This window comes from Ruditapes philippinarum, unplaced genomic scaffold (genome assembly GCF_026571515.1).
Source record: "Ruditapes philippinarum isolate M1 unplaced genomic scaffold, ASM2657151v2 ctg2180_1_1_1_1, whole genome shotgun sequence".
NCBI classification, from domain to species: Eukaryota; Metazoa; Mollusca; class Bivalvia; order Venerida; family Veneridae; genus Ruditapes; species Ruditapes philippinarum.
In genome coordinates, this window is record NW_026856000.1 from 184,341 (window position 1) to 200,774 (window position 16,434).

At 33.6% G+C, this 16,434-nt stretch overlaps 1 long non-coding RNA gene across 1 annotated transcript; it reads right to left on the reverse strand.

The window, feature by feature from the left end:
- Positions 1 to 6,126: 6,126 nt before the first annotated feature.
- LOC132745073 (uncharacterized) lies at positions 6,127 to 15,850 on the reverse strand. The gene is made up of 4 exons (XR_009627784.1): positions 15,742 to 15,850; positions 8,672 to 8,775; positions 8,089 to 8,177; positions 6,127 to 6,759 (listed from the first exon to the last, which is right to left on the reverse strand). It is a non-coding gene; the product is annotated as an uncharacterized LOC132745073 (long non-coding RNA).
- Positions 15,851 to 16,434: the final 584 nt, after the last annotated feature.

The following is a 16,434-nucleotide window of genomic DNA, read 5'->3' on the forward strand; positions in this document are numbered from 1 at the left end:
AGACGTCCGGACGGACAAGTTGATTCCAGTATACCCCCCTTACAACTTCGTTGTGCGGGGTTATAACAAAGGGCAATAACTATGTAATGAGTCCAAATAGACTTATGGTTCTTGAGCACTGCACTTCATTTCACTGTGCTTAACCATTGTATGAAGTTACATTGAATTCCAACCATTAATTTTCCAAGTTATGCACTTGCCAATAAAAAGTAACAAAGGGCACTAACTCTAAAATGAGTCAAGAAAGTTATGGTTCCTGTGCATTGCACTTCCTCTCAATATATTTGACCTTTGTACAAACTTGTATTGAATTCCAACCGGTACATTTCATATTATGCTCTACATTTCCTCTTATTGTGCTTGGCCATTGTATGAAGTTGTAGCACTTTTCAAGTTATGCTGCGAACAAGGAAAAGTATCAAAGGGCAACAACTCTGTAATTAGTCAAAATGGAGTTATGGTTCTTGTGCACTGCACTTCCTCTTATTGTGCTTGGCCATTGTATGAAGTTATATTGAATTCCAATCATTAGTTCCAGACAAGGAAAATGAAACAGACAGCTGGACCGACCGCCCAACAGGTGACTCCTATATACCCCCCAAAACTTCATTTTGGGGGGTATAATGATCATGAGAGTTTTTAGCTTTCTATTGCATAATATGCAGGAAGAGTAAACACTTGTCTGCTCTGAATTTTTTTTATCCTTGAATACTTTTTAAAACTAGAAATGTGTCCATAGGACACTGTTTTGTCAATCTTATGACTTTAGGTCAAATATTTTTGAGGCTACATGTGCCACAAGTTGAAAACTAAAAATCTTTTACAAAGTCAAGGGAAAGAACTTTACAAATATTGAATAAATAAGTTCACTATATAATCTATATAACACACATACATACAAACTCACAGGTGAATCGCTATATGCCACCGCATCGCAGATGCTGTGTTGGTATAAAAATACCCAGGTGCACAACTACACATGCTTATCAACATTTCTGTAAAGTTTCTTGACTCTAGGTCAAATACTTTTTGAGCTACATGCGACACAAAATGAGAACAGACGGAGGGGCACGGGTAAATCTAAATGCGAAACCCTAGATGCACAACTTCACATGCTGAGCAACATTCCAGTTAAGTTTCATGACACAAGATTGAATGCATTTTGAGTTACGTGCAACGCAAGTTGAAAAGGGTAAATTTTTACGAAGTCAAGGGCAGTGACTCTCAAAATACTAAACATATCCACATCATGACATGAATATATCCAGGTGCACAACTACACATGCTGATCAACATTACTGTAAAGTTTCATGACTCTAGGTCAAATACTTTTTGAGCTACATGTGACACAAATTGAAAATTGCAAATATTTACTAAGACAAGGGCAATAACTCTTAACAAAACAGAATAAATCCATGAGCGAAACCCTAGGTGCACAACTACACATGCTGAGCAACATTCCTGTAAGGTTTCATGACTTTAGGTCAAATACTTTTTGAGATATGTGCGACACAAGTTGAGAATTGCAAGTTTTTACTAAGTCAAGGGCAATAACTCTAAAAATACTAAATATATCCACACAAAAATACCCAGGTGCACAACTACACATGCTGATCAACATTCCTGTAAAGTTTCATGACTCAAGGTCAAATACTTTTTGAGTTACGTGCGACACAAGTTGAAAATTATAAATTTTTATGCTGATCAACATTTCTATAGTTTCAGGTGCATATATATGTGGAGGAATATGGTTATGTGTAGATATGTGTATGTATAATGTTAGTTAAGATTTTGGAAGTATAATATTGTTTGTATTGTTCTCTGTACATGTGTCAACTATTTTGTTTATGGTTGAAAGCTGTTTGTAAATACTTGTAATAATTTCAATGGTCATACAGCAATTTAAATTGCCTCCCTTACAAAGATTATTATTAGATAATTACTTTTTCTTGCCATTATCTTATTATCTTATGAAATTATCTTATCTTGGAACTTTTCATTGACACACATCTTTTGGTATGCTTTATTGTTTTTTTGGTTTTTGGTCGTTTTTTTGTTTTGTTTTGTTTTTTTTGTTGTATTTTATTCTTTACCCTGTTTTAAATGTGCCTTAAACTGATTACTCTATAATCACATCCTTTGCTGGATATGGGGTCAGGGACATCTCCAGCCTCCTATCTTATCAATATACTGATTAAGAGGGTGGCTAGTATTGTCCCCGGCACCCTGGGGCGCCCTGCTTTGGCAGAGAGGAAAAGTGCTTGCATTTTACGTTGCCAGGGAGGTGCTCTGGTTGATTTCAGGGCCCCTTTCCCAGCCCGGTGGTTATTTAGTTTATTTTATTGTTGTAATCAAAACATACTGAAATATGCAATTTAATTAATCACAGTGAATGCTTATGGTTTCCGGTACATTTATTATTAAGAAAAGTGAGAAAAAAATATATTGATATAAATGAAAAGAAAATACAGTAACATATTTTTGCACCATTCATTTATATTTAACACAACTTTTACTATCTTTTTTTTTTTCTCTTATTTTTTGCAGTAAAGTGTAATTTTTTTATATGCCACCATATTACACTATGTTTTTGAGGTCTGTATGTTTGTTTAAACTGTCCCACTGGGTATATATATTTAACTTAGTCAAGTGTAATGTTTATATGTATTTTAGATATAATGATGAATGTTTTTTTGTAAAAATTAGCAATGAGTAATCTTAAAATTTTCTCTTACAATTGCCGTGGTTTAAATGACAGCATCAAGAGGCGTGATGTTTTTAATCTATTTCATACAAAATATGCTGATATACTTTGTCTGCAAGAAACACATTTTATTAAAGAATTTGAAAAGAAAATTTATTCTGAATGGAATGGCTTATGTTATTTTAGTCATTGTAAATCTAATGCAAAAGGTGTGGCCATTTTATGTAGAAAAGATTTAGATATTAAAATAAATTTTGTTAAAACTGATGACTCTGGAAGTTTTATAATGTTAGGTATTTCATTGGATTCCATAAATTTTACATTAGTTAATATATATGCACCAAATACAGGATAGTCCTAGTTTCTTTAGAAATTTTTTTTTTTTTTTTTTTTTGGGGCCCCAAATTTTTTTTTTTGGGGGTTTTTTTTTTTTTTTTGGTTTTTTTTTTTTAGAAAAAAAATTTAAAAAACCCCCCCCCGGGGGGTTTTTTTTTTAAAAAAAAATTTTGGGAAAAAAAAAGGGGAAAAAAAAAAATTTTTTTTTTTTTTTTTTTTGGGGGTTTTTTAAAAAAATTTTTTTAAATTTTTTAAAAAATTTTTTTAAATATTTTTAGATTAATTTTTTAATTTTTTTTAAATAAAAAAAAAAAAAAAAATTTTAAAATTTTTTTTTAAAAAAAAAAATTGGGAACCTTTTTTTCCCAAAATTTTTTTTTAAAAAAAAAAAAAAAAAAAAAATTTTTTTTCCCCCCAAAAAATTTTTTAAAAAGGGGGTTTAAAAAATTTAAATTTAAAAAAAAATTCCCCTTAAAAAAAAAAAAAGGTTTTTTAAAAAAAATTTTTTAAAAAAAAAATTTTTTTTTTTTTTAAAAAATTTTTAAAAAATTTTTTTAAAGGGGAAAAATTTTTTAATTTAAAAAAAAAAGGGGTTTTTTTAAAAAAATTTTTTAAAAAATTTTAAAAATTTAAATTTTGGGGGAAAAAAAAATTTTTTTTGGAAATTTTTTTTTAAAAATTTTTTTCCCGGGGCCCCCCAAAAAAATTTTTTTAAAAAATTTTGGGAAAAAAAAAAGGGGGGGGTTTTTAAAAATTTTTTAAAATTTTTTAAAAATTTTTTTTTGGGTTAAAAAAAAAGGGGGTTTTAAAAATTAAATTTTTTTTTTTCCCCCATCCTTTTTTAAAAAAAAATTTTTTTTTTTTTTTTGGGGGGTTTTTTTTTGGAAAAAAATTTTAGTTAAAGGAAAAAGGGCCCCTTTTTTTAAAAATTAAAAATTTTTTTTTTTTTAAAAAAAATTTTTTTTTAAAAAGGGGTTTTTTTAAAAAATTTTGGGGAAAAAAATTTAAAAATTTTTTGGGGTTTTGATTTTGAAAAATTTTTTAAAAAAAAAAAATTTTTTTTTTTTAAATTTTTTAAATTTTTTTTTTTTTGGGGGGAAAAAAAAACCCAAAATTTTTTTTTTTGGGTTTTTTTTTTTAAAAAAAGGGGGTTTTAGAAAAGGGCCCCCCCCTTTAAATTTATTTTTGGGGGAAAAATTTTGGGTTAAAAAAAAAAAAAAATTTAAAAAGGGAAAAAATTTTTTTTTTGGGGCCCCAAAAAAATTTTTTTTAAAAATAAAAACCCTTAAAAAAAATTTTTAAAAAAAATTTTTTTTTTTTAAAAAAAAAAAAAATTTTTTCCCCCCCAAAAAAAAAAAAAAAAGGGGGGGGTAAAAAAACCCCTTTAAAAAAAATTTTTTAAAAATTTTTTAAAAAAAAAAAAATTTTTAAAAAAAAAAAAAATTTTTAAAAAAAAAAAAAAAACCTTTTTTTTTTAATTTTTTTTTTTTAAAAATTTTTTTTTTTTAAAACCAATTTTTTTTTTTAAAAATTTTTTTTAATTTAAAAAAAAAAAAAAAAAAATTTAAAAAAAATTTAAAAAAGGGGGGGGGGGGTTTTTTTTTTTTTGTTTTTTTTTAAAAAAAAATTTTTTAAAAAAAAGGAAATTTTTTAAAAAATTTTGGTTTTTTTTTTTTTTTAAAAAAAAATGTATTGTATGTCAATTAATAATAAGATTAAGAATGCTTTCTGGATTGATGTTTTGAAAGCTTACATGATCTTTGTTGATAAACTTTGTATAGATAACTTCGAACAAATATTACATATGCCACTGTTTTACAACCATTGCTTTTCTATAGGACATAGATATATCTACATTAAATCTTTTTATGACAAAGGAATAAGATTTGTGAAAGATATTCTTAATGAACAAGGTGATTTTATTGAGTTGAATCTTTTAGAACAATGTATAGGCAAACAAGTTAATTTTTTAGAATATCATGGTTTAAAACAGGCTATAAAATCTTACATGCTAAGCTAAATATTACCATTAATACTGAGTTGCTAAATGTTCAATATCCTATTGTAAACTGTTTTATCAAACCTATTATTATTACAAATAGCAATAAGAAATACCTGTATGAAACTTTTGTTAAAAATACAGATGTACCAACAAGTAAGGAAAAATGGAACACATACTTTATAGATAATAATATAAACTGGCCACTGATATATAGTTATGTATTTAAATGTACCAAAGATTCATACATTCAGTGGTTTCAGACTAGAATAATTCACAGAACTTTAGCAACAAACTCAATGCTGTTTAAAATGAAAATGGTTGATAATAAAATGTGTACTTTCTGTAACTGTCAAGAAGAAACACTTATACATTTATTTTGGGAATGTCAAAAAATTTAGTCTCTCTATTTCAATATTTGCAAAGTAACATACATAATTTTGACAATATTTTCAACTGTAAATCTTTTATTTTAGGTTCTGAAGATAAGGACTTCGAATATGATATATTGTTTTTAGAATTGAAAAAATACATATATTTGTCTAAGAGAAAAAAATTGTTACCCACATGCATTGGCTTTAAAAATAGCCTTAAATTAGCCTGGACTATTTACAAAAATACCAATTTGACTGACACTGAAATTAAAAGATGGCAAATTGTAAGATTATTAATCGAATAAATTACACTGACATTCTATATTTATGTTAGGTTCTCTTTTGTTTACTTACATACATGTGTAAAATATACTATTTGTATGCTTTAATTATAATGTTAATATGATAAAATTTAAGGTATATTATGATCTTTTGTTTGTAAATATTACAATGTGTTATACATGTATAATTAATGTAAGGTATGGGGGGATGACCCCGACCCTCTCATACCTATTACGGGGTGAATAAACGGGGTTACCCAGTTGGGGCCTCAAAGTTAAAAAACAAAACAAAAAAAAACAAAAAAAAAAACATTTCTATAGTTTCATGACTCTAGGTCAAATACTTTTTGAGCTACGTGCACCATAAAAGAGATCGGATGGATGGACAAGGGTAAATATTAATCCCCCCCCCCCCAAGTGGGGGCACAATTATATAGAACTTGGACCAAGTGGTAAGTTCACAAATGTTTAAAACATTTTATAATATAAGGTTTCATGACTTTCAAAAATTATATTTATTAGATCAAATGATGAATTATGCACAAAATCAAAACCAAAACAATTTGTCTCAACAAATAAGTTTAAAACTAACAAAGGTTTGCTTAGATAAAATCTACAAAGAAATACGATACCCAGAAATATTAACTAACAACATTAAGACATTATTATGTTCATATAACACATTATTACTTTGAAATTACATTAATTCTATGGGGCCAAATATTTAAGCTCTAGCTCTTTCGGTTTTCTAAAATTCTAATATAGGGGCCTCCATGGCCGAGTGGTTAAGGTCGTTGACTTGAGATCACAGGTCCCTCACCGCTTAAGGTTGGATCCTCTCTCGGGTCGAAATCTTTCATGTGAGGAAGCCATCCAGCTGGCTTACGGAAGGTCGGTGGTTCTACCCAGGTGCCCACTCGTGCCAGAAATTATGCCCGAAGGGGCACCTGGGGTCTTCCTCCACCAATAAAGCTGGGAAAAAAATTGACGAAAAAATTGGCGGGACGCTCTTAAGATGGCTCGACTTGAGTGTACTGTCGCCCATATGGGCTTTCCGGTGGCGACCTTAAATAAAACAAGCAAATTCGTTAAATTAATATCCCCAACCGAGTACTGGTCAATTATTACTAATACAACAACTGAAGACATAAGGTTTTATTTATATATTTATCATGGCATAAACAGTAACATTCTTTGAACTTGATAAATATTCATGGCAATAACAGAGCCATAACTCTTGTGTTAAATAGTAATATCTGAAAATGCCAATGAGATTTATGCATACTGCATAACTTATCAAGGGCCATAAATCTGAGTTATAGTGTCTGACCGGAACAAGGCGACTATATGCACATCTCCTCTTTGTATCCCATAAAGTTTCTTTGAATTCCAGCCAGTAGTTACAGAGAAGTAGCACGGAAACAATTATTGCTCTGGTTGTATACTGCATAACTTATCAAGGGCCATAACTCTGAGCTAAAAGTTTTTGACTCGAACAAGGCAATGATATGCCCATCTTCTCTTGGTATTGAAGGTTCCCATAAAGTTTTGTTGAATTCCAGCCAGTAGTTGCAGTGAAGTAGCGCGAAAATGATTTTTGCTCTATATGCATACTGCATAACTAAGCAAGGGCTATAACTCTGAGTTAAATTGACTGATCGGAACAAGGCGACGATATGCGCATCTCCTCTTGGTATTGAAGGTTCCCATAAAGCATTGTTGAATTCCAGCCAGTAGTTGCAAAGAAGTAGCGCTGAAACGATTTTTACTCTATATGCATACTGCATAACTAAGCAAGGGCCATACATGTAACTCTGAGTTAAAGTGTCTGACCGGAACAAGGCGACGATATGCGCATCTCCTCTTAATATTGAAGATTCCCATAAAGTTTCATGAATTCCAGCCAGTAGTTGCAGAGAAGTAGCGCGGAAACCATTTTTACTCTATATGCATACTGCATAACTAATCAAGGGCCATAACTCTGAGTTAAAGTGTCATACCAGAACAAGCCGACAATATGTGCATCTCCTTGTGGTATTGTATTGAAGATTCCCATAAAGTTTCGTTGAATTCCAGCCAGTAGTTGCAGAGAACTAGTCCGGAAACGAAATTCGGACAGACGGACATAAGGACGGATTTCTCACAGGACAGTAATTATGTGGCTGCTCTATTGTTCTCTCTATTGTTCTATTTAGCCACACAAAAGAAAATAGTCACATAAAAGCATTATGGAATGAATGACATCAAAGAGAAAGAACAGTTACCTATTGTCCCTCTAGCCACATAATTACTCTCCTGTGAGTGCGGACGGACGGAAAGACGGACGGACAACGCCAAAACAATATCCCCCGATCTATCGGCGGGGGATAAAAAATAAATAATTTTATGTATTACCTTGGTACAAAGTAGACATAATCATCCGGCCTTTCTCTCTTCCAGGCATAAACATTCTCTGTAGATTTTCGTGATCTTCAGTTGAAAACCTGTTAATACATGTTTTAACCCTTAGCTTGCTGGAACCAGGGGTATAGAATCTGACAAGTCTGCATATGTGTGCCGTCTGACCAAGCTATTGGCTGACTTACAAAACATTTTTATCCCAGCATAATTTGGAGCAAGACAAGTCCATTTAAGAAATTTAGCAGATTAAAGGTTAAAGTAAATAAAAGTGCATATCTATCAAGTTTTATATTCTATTTGTGTACAAGACTCTTTTAATAATATTCTAATAAATGAAATAGTTTTTTTTCCTGTTGTTTATCAAAAAGGTTATATTCTTCAAAATATTTTTAGTAATGAAATGTGAATATTGTAATACAGTTCAATAAGGTATAGCATTGAAAATTTGAAATACATACTGTGACAGTGTCAAAGCACTATACACATGATTTTGAAGGCATTTCTTGATATTTGAAAAAAAAAAGCGGTTACCAAAATCAGGCACACAAGGAAAATGGGCTTTAGAAAAAGACTTTACATGTCGATTCATTTCGCTGGTATCTCCTACGCCATCATCAACAAGACTGAAGACAATGTCTTTTTTATCACTCTATTATCCACATTATGTGTGATACAATCTATCTGAAAAATAGAGTATGCATAACTTTGACTTTTTGAAAAATAAGTGGGCTGAAGAAAATTTTCAACTCAACCTATAACTATGGAAAAAATATCAACTAATTATTTAAATTAGTTGCAATCCCAACCAGGATCTTCACTTAGTTGCTTTGTATAAAACAGAGAATTCCGCATAATGATGCTTAATACTAAGTTTGATTACAGTATCATAGTCTTAACTAATGTTATTGTCCGGAAACCATGAAATGGACCAACAGACAGACCAACCAACACAAAGCTGACCATTTTTTCCTGACCATTGAATAACAGCGTCAAGTTTGCACAATCTTAAAGCATTAAATGTATTTTTTATACATGTATTTCCACCTCCTCCTCCCCAAACAGCCAACCTATTTTCTCCAATTCTTTATTTTAAATTATTCAAGATAAAAAAAATGAATATTAGTGAGCAATTGTCATAAGCTACTTGTCTTGTTTACTTTCAACAAGTATGAGTACATTTATCCAAAATGTAAAGTATTTGATAATACAAAGATGTTTCATTCTCTTAAAAAATACAAAGCAGTGTAATCATTGGAGGATTGACTAAAACAGGCCTGCATTTTAATAAAATATATGATAATAATCAATGGAAAACTGGTGTTGGACAAGAAACAATAAGACAGGTAATGAAGTGGCTACATAAAAAGCAAATGCAGTAAGAGCTAATAATACTACTAATTAGAACTATGCGAGTCAGATGTGTTGCCTTGTGAACAATATAGTTTAGGAGAAATGGCCACGACAAAAATGTTTGTTTGTTTGTTTCATTTTACGCCTTTTCCCAACAGTATTTCAGTCATATAGGCGGGTAGTTTGCTAACCATCGTTCCTGGAGAGTTACACCAGTACTAGACTACCTTCCTCCGCGCTAAACTTCCAAAGCATTCCCCGGGGATCGAACCCACCCCAGACAGGTAACTGGATTAGAAGTCATCGACTCTAACCCCTCAACCACGGAGGCGGTTATGACATAAATTAAATTGAAAATCAACAAAGGGCAATAACTTAAGAAAATAAGAAATGCAGAGAAGCAGTCTCTGTGCACTGCACTTCTTATCAATAAGATCTATCATCCTATTAAGTTTCAAGTCTAAAGCTTTTGTAATTTATGAGAAATGGCCTGGACAAAAATAAAGTATGAAAATTAACAAAGGGCAATAACTAAAAAAACAAGAGCCGGTTGAACCGGGTGATGCTCCCCGAATAGGTTTTGGACACAGGAAGGTATACCTGTTGTAGTGTCAGAGTTATGTCACTGACAAAGTTCAAAGTGTAAAAAAACCCCAAATGTTGTGCATGACACATTGTCTCAATATGGTGATCATTTTTGTGAAAAAGTTGTAAAATAAAACTTCAAATAACGAAGTTATGGGCCGGACATGATTTTGCTGCAAGGTCATGCTGTGACCTTGGCCTTCAAGGTAGCAACCCAAATGCTGCATGCGACACGTGGATTTAATATGGTGATCGTCTCTGTGAAATAGTTGTTAAATCCGAGTTCAAGTAACAAAGTTATGGGCCGGACACGATTTTGCTGCAAGGTCATGCTGTGACCTTGACCTTCAAGGAAGCGACCCAAATCTTGCGCGCGACACGTCATCTCAATATGATGATCATTTCTGTGAAATATTTTTAAATCCAACTTCAAATAACGAAGTTATGGGCCGGACACGATTTTGCTGCAAGGTCATGCTGTGACCTTGACCTTCAAGGAAGCGACCCAAATGTTGCGCGAGACACAATGTCTCAATATGGTGATCATTTCTGTGAAATATTTTTTAAATCCGACTTCAAATAACGAAGTTATGGGCCGGACACGATTTTGCTGCAAGGTCATGCTGTTACCTTGACCTTTAAGGAAGCGACCCAAATGTTGCAAGTGACACGTCGTCTTAATATGGTGATTATTTCTTTGAAATTATTTTTAAAATCGGACTTCAAATGACAAAGTTATGGGCCGGACACGATTTTGCTGCAAGGTCATGCTGTGACCTTGACCTTCAAGGTAGCGACCCAAATGTTGCGCGCGACACGTTGTCTTAATATGGTGATCATTTCTGTGAAATATTTTACAATCCGACTTCAAATAATGAAGTTATGGACCAGACACGAATTTGCTGCAAGGTCATGCTGTGACCTTGACCTTCAAGGTAGGGAGCCAAATGTTGCTTGTGACACGTCGTCTCAATATGGTGATCATTTCTGTAAAATAGTTTTAAAATCCGACTTCAAATAACAAAGTTATGGGCCGGACACGAATTCGGGACGTACGTACAAACGGACTGACGGACGGACAACCCGACGACTATATGCTCCCCCGAATTTTTTTGGGGAGCTTAATAAAAATGCAGAGTACATTTTACCACCTTGTGCATCTGCACTTCTTTATAATGAGATCTATCATCCTATGAAGTTTTCAAGTCCATAGATTTCAATACTTAAGGCGAAATGGCCCGGAGAAAAAATTAAGTACGAAAATAAACAAAGGGCAATAACTTCAAAAATAAGAAGTAAGCTCATAATCAAAAATAACAATAAAGATACCCAAAATAATGGAAGAAACTGCCCTAGCTTTTACTGATTTTGCTTCTTGCTGTTTGACAAAAAAAAAATTCTACAAAATTCCCTGACTTTACCCTGACTTTTGCTTATTTTTCAAATTTCCCTGACCAATTTCAAAATTCCCCGACTTTTCCCTGCCCTTGGTAACCCTGAATAAGAGTGGCATTACATATAAACTGGAAATCAAACTATTGTCTTGATAATTATTTTTGCAGGACAATAAAGTTTTTGCTTGTTAGCTCACCTGTCCAGCCGTCTGTCCATAAACTTTTACTTTAAACGACATCTCCTCTTAAACCGCTAAGCCAATTCCATCCAAACTTCACAGGAATGTTCCTTTGGTAGTCAACTTTAAAAATTGTTCAAAGAATTTAATTAAAGGCAGAACTCTGGTTGTCATGGCAACAAGGAAACAAGAGCCACTGCCAGGTGGGGGCAATGCTTGACTTTTTACTTTCTCTAAAAGCAGACAAAGAAATGTTTGAACAAAATCTTTAAATATACTAATTTATATATATAAAACAGAAACATGCAATTCTATAAATAGAAAATACTAGAAATAGAAACACGCAATTCTATAAATAGAAACACGCACATACGTGGTGTTGACACATGGTTGTGACATGTGGTATCACATGGTGGTGTCACATTGTGTCATGTGGTGGTGATACGTGGTGGTGATATGTGGTGGTGACATGTGGTGTCACATGGTGGTGTCACGTTGTGGTGACATGTGGTGTTGTCATGTGGTGGTGACATGTGGTGTCATGTTTTTCCATGTGGTGGTGTCATGTGGAGTCACTTGGTGGAGATATGTGGTGGTGTCACGTGGTGGAGTCACGTGGTACAGTCACGTGGTGGAGTCACATGGTGGATTCTTGGGTGGAGTCACGTGGTGGAGTCATGTGGTGAAGTCATGTGCTGGTGGTGTCAAGTGCTGGCGGTGTCACATGGTGGTGACAAGGTCTTGTCCTTAAGTATGTTTTGTTATAATATGAAGTTGATCCCTTCAATAATAGCAAAGTTACAGCCAGTTACAGCAAAAACAATGAAAAGGTCAAGGTCATTAATGAGTGAAGGTCAAGGTCTGTCAGGTCATTTTTAAGTGATATCCTAGAAGATTTTTATGTTCAAGTTTGAAGACAATCCATTCAAAAATAACAAAGTTACAGACAATAATAGCCAAAAAAATTAAAATTTCAATAATTTGACCTTCAAAGTCAAGGTCATTTATGAGTGAAGGTCAAGGTCTGTCGAGTTATTTTTAAGGGATATCCTTGAAGATTATTATGTTCAAGTTTGAAGACAATCCATTCAAAAATAACAAAGTTACAGAAACTAGAAATTTGTCCATAGGACACGAATGCCCCCACATGCCACTGTTCTGTCAATCTTATGACTCTAGGTCAAATATTTTTTGGACTACATGTGCCTGAAGTTGAAAACTAAAAATCAACAAAGGGCCATAATTCTGTTAAATTTGGTCGCAGAAAAAAATTCCTTCCTTTACTACCATCTACACTTTAAGGTTGTTCATCCCTGGAAGTTTAAGTAAAATCTGCCATCTGGTTTAAGAGGAGTTGCGTTCACAAAATTTCTACATAGTATATAGTGAAAAAATCAACAAAGGGCCATAATTCTCTTAAATTTGGTCGCAGCAAAAATTCCTTCCTTTACTACCATCTACACATTAAGGTTGTTCATCCCTGGAAGTTTAAGCAAAATCTGCCATCCGGTTTAAGAAGAGTTGCATTCACAAAATTTCTACATAGTATATAGTGAAAAAAATCAACAAAGGGCCATAATTCTGTTAAATTTGGTCTCAGCAAGCATTCCTCCCTTTACTAGCATCTACACATTAAGGTTGTTCATCCCTGGAAGTTTTATCAAAATCTGCCATCCGGTTTAAGAAGAGTTGCATTCACAAAATTTCTACATAGCATACAGTGAAACAAGAGAAGGTTGAACCGGGTGATGCTCCCAGAATAGGTTTTGGACACAGGAAGGTTTATCTCTTGTAGTGTCAGAGTTGTGTCACAGACACAGTTCAAAGTGTAAAAATAACCCAAATGTTGTGCACGACAAATTGTCTCAATATGGTGATCATTTTTGTGAAATAGTTGTAAAATCCAACTTCAAACAAGATATGTTTGTAAAACATGTATGCCCCCTTTTGTAAAACATGTATGCCCCCTATCGGCAGCCAATTAGTCATGTGATCAGGTTATTATGCATGACTTCTGACCCAGTGAACAAACAATCAATAAGGGTTATCTAGTATCAACTGGTCATGACTAGTCACAAGGTAATAATTATTGTGACCCCATAGGTTGTGTGCAGCAATTTAAGTTATTATAAATCTTACCAAATAATATATGCATAAATTTTATGAATCATGTAGGCCTCATTAATGACAGCCAAGTTGTTATATTACATAAGACCTTCAAATGTGTATACCAAAAGCATTTTTAGTTTAATATAAAAATATCAACCAAGGCAATTTGTGTTGTTGAGTTATTGGTCAGAAACCGTCATTAAGTACAAGGTCAATATGACATTGACCTCTTGACCCCAAAATCAATAAGGGTCATCTACTGGTCATGACCAATCATCATACCAAGTTTGAAGTTCCTAGGCGAAAGCGTTCTTTAGTTATTGATCGGAAACCGTTTTAACCTACAAGGTCAATGTGACCTTGACCTTGGACCCCTTGACTCCAAAATCAATAAGGGTCATCGGCTGACCATGACCAATCATCATACCAAGTTTGAAGTTTCTAGGCCTAAGCGTTCTTTAGTTATTGATTGGAAACCGTTTTTACCTACAAGGTCAATGTGACCTTGACCTTTGACTCCTTGACCCAAAAATCAATAGGAGTCATCTGCTGGTCATGACCAATCACCATACCAAGTTTGAAGTTTCTAGGCTTAAGCGTTCTTTAGTTATTTATTGGAAACCGTTTTAACCTACAAGGTCAATGTGACCTTGACCTTTGACCCCTTGACCCCAAAATCAATAGGGGTGATCTGCTGGTCATGACAAATCACCATACCAAGTTTGAAGTTCCTAGGCCTAAGCGTTTTTTAGTTATTGATCGGAAACCGTTTTTACCTACAAGGTCAATGTGACCTTGACCTTTGACCCCATAATCAATAGGGGTCATCTACTGATCATGACCAATCACAATATCAAGTTTGAAGTCCCTAGGCCTAAGGGTTCTTTAGTTATTCAGATCTGAAACCGTTTTTACCTACAAGGTCAATGTGACCTTGACCTTTGACCCCTTAACCCCAAAATCAATAGGGGTCATTTGCTGGTCATGACCAATCACCATACCAAGTTTGAAGTTCCTAGGCCTAAGGGTTCTTTAGTTATTGATCGGAAACCGTTTTTACCTACAAGGTCAATGTGACCTTGACCTTTGACCCCTTAACCCCAAAATCAATAGGGGTCATCTACTGATCATGACCAATCACCATACCAAGTTTGAAGTTCCTAGGCCTAAGGGTTCTTTAGTTATTGATCGGAAACCGTTTCTGCTTACAAGGTCAATGACTCAATGTGACCTTGACCTTTGACCCCTTGACCCCAAAATCAATAGGGGTCATCTACTGGTCATGACCAATCACCATACCAAGTTTGAAGTTCCTAGGCCTAAGGGTTCTTTAGTTATCACTCGGAAACCATTTGGTCTACGGACCGACGGACCGACAAGTGCAAAGCAATATACCCCCTCTTCTTCGAAGTGGGGGCATAATAACGAAGTTATGATTTTGCTGCAAGGTCAAGCTGTGACTTTGACCTTCAAGGTAGCAACCCAAATGTTGCATGCTACACATGGATTTAATATGGTGATCATCTCTGTGAAATAGTTGTTAAATCCGACTTCAAGTAACGAAGTTATGGGCCTGACACGATTTTGCTGCAAGGTCATGCCGTGACCTTGACCTTCAAGGTGGCGACCCAATGTTGTGCATGACACGTCATCTCAATATAATGATCATTTCTGTGAAATATTTTTAAAATCGGACTTTAAATAACGAAGTTATAGACCGGACACGATTTTGCTGCAAGGTCATGCTGTGACCTTGACCTTCAAGGTAGCGAGATAAATGTTGCGCGCGACACGTCGTCTCAATATGGTGATCATTTCTGTGAAAAAGTTTTAAAATCCGACTTCAAATAACAAAGTTAAGGGCCGGACACGAATTCGGGACGTACGTACGGACGGACGGAAGGACCAGGTTTTTTTTTTTACTAACAAATTGACACCGATAGTCGGCGTCTTCCCCTCGGTAAATAGCCAAGTTTTTTCCCCAAAAAAATTCTATTTTTCCTTTAAACTAAATCAGATTTAATATTTACATGGTTTAAAATATTAATTTTCTCCATTTTATCCAGGATAAACCAACAATTGTAGTCCAAAACACCAAAAACATTGCAGGAAACTTCAAGTACTGTCTCAACATGGAGGCAGCCATTTTTTTTTCTTGGCTATATCCCATACTAAACGGTACTTTTTCTGGAAATGAGTTGCTATCAAAATATTGTCATTTTCTTGGTTATTTTTAGAAAAATAATATATTTTGTATTTCTTATTTTGAAAATGACTTGTATGGAGCTAAAGTGTGTCACAGATACACTATTATACCTATACTATATTAAATTTCATACAAAAATGGAAGTATAAAAACCATTCACCACCATACATATTAAGGAAATATGTTATACTGCAAAGAATATTTTGCATGATGATAAAGTTTTTAAGGGGAAAAAGATAATAGTCTTCCCCTTTTCCTAAAAAAAACCCCTGCGGACGGACAACCCAACGACTATATGCTCCCCCGAAATTTTTCGGGGAGCATAAAAATCAACAAAGAGCCATAATTCTGTTAAATTTGATCGCAGCAAAAATTCCTCCCTTTACTACCATCTACACATTAAAGGAATAGGAATGGATGGATTGATGTCTGTCTAATATAAATATTCACTATTTAAAAAGAGGTACCATGGCAGTTTTTCTGTTGACATCAACCCTATAAGTGAGAAATTCGTGTT